This window comes from Physeter macrocephalus, chromosome 18 (genome assembly GCF_002837175.3).
Source record: "Physeter macrocephalus isolate SW-GA chromosome 18, ASM283717v5, whole genome shotgun sequence".
Classification (NCBI taxonomy): domain Eukaryota; kingdom Metazoa; phylum Chordata; class Mammalia; order Artiodactyla; family Physeteridae; genus Physeter; species Physeter macrocephalus.
Window position 1 is genome coordinate 86,178,417 of NC_041231.1, and position 1,339 is coordinate 86,179,755.

At 34.8% G+C, this 1,339-nt stretch overlaps 1 long non-coding RNA gene across 1 annotated transcript in view; it reads right to left on the reverse strand.

Moving 5' to 3' along the window:
* LOC114484274 (uncharacterized) overlaps positions 1-1,339 on the reverse strand; it is a 71,525-nt gene that overhangs the window by 14,241 nt on the left and 55,945 nt on the right. The window lies entirely within an intron of this gene.

Genomic DNA, 1,339 nt, shown 5'->3' on the forward strand with positions numbered 1-1,339 from the left:
ATAGGAACATGCATATCGATAATTACCTTAAACGTGAATGGATTAAATACTCCAACCAAAAGACACAGGCTTGCTGAATGGATACAAAAACAAGACCCATATATATGCTGTCTACAAGAGACCCACTTCAGACCTAGGGACACATATAGACTGAAAGTGAGGGGATGGAAAAAGATATTCCATGCAAATGGAAATCAAAAGAAAGCTGGAGTAGCAATTCTCATATCCAATAAAATAGACTTTAAAATAAAGAATGTTACAAGCGATAAGGAAGGACACTACATAATGATCAAGGGATCAATCCAAGAAGAAGATATAACAATTATAAATATATATGTCCCCAACATAGGAGCACCTCAATACATAAGGCAAATGTTAACAGCTATAAAAGAGGAAATTGGCAGTAACACAATAATAGTGGGGTGCTTTAACACAAACACAAACACTAAGTAAACACAAGCTTTAAATGACAAAATAGACCAGATACATTTAATTGATATTTATAAGACATTCATCCAAAAACAGCAGATTACACTTTCTTCTCAAGTGTGCACAGAAAATTCTCCAGGATAGATCACATCTATTTGTGATAGATGTGATAGGGTCACAAATCAATACTACAAAAAAAGAAAATTACAGACCAATATCACTGATGAATATAGATGCAAAAATCCTCAACAAAATACTAGCAAACAGAATCCAACAACACATTAAAAGGATCATACACCATGAACAAGTGGGATTTATCCCAGGGATGCAGGAATTCTTCAACATACACAAATCAATCAATGTGATATACCATATTAACAAACTGAAGAATAAAAAACATGATCATCTCAATAGATGCAGAAAAAGCTTTTGACAAAATTCAATACCCATTTATGATAAAAACTCTCCAGAAAGTGGGCATAGAGGGAACCTACCTCAACATAATAAAGGCCATATATGACAAGCCCACAGTAAACATCATTCTCAATGGTGAAAAACTGAAAGCATTTCCTACTACCCAAAGCAATCTACAGATTCAGTGCAATCCCTATCAAATTACCAATGGCATTTTTTACAGAACTAGAACAAAAAATCTTAAAATTTGTTTGGAGACACAAAAGACCCCAAATAGCCAAAGCATACTTGAGGGAAAAAAACAGAGCTGGAGGAATCAGACTCCCTGACTTCAGACTATACAACAAAGCTACAGTAATCAAGACAATATGGTATTGGCAGAAAAACAGAGATATAGATCAATGGAAAAGGATAGAAAGCCCAGAGGTAAACCCACACACCTATGGTCAACTAATCTATGACAAAGGAGGCGAGGATATACAATGGAGAAAAGACA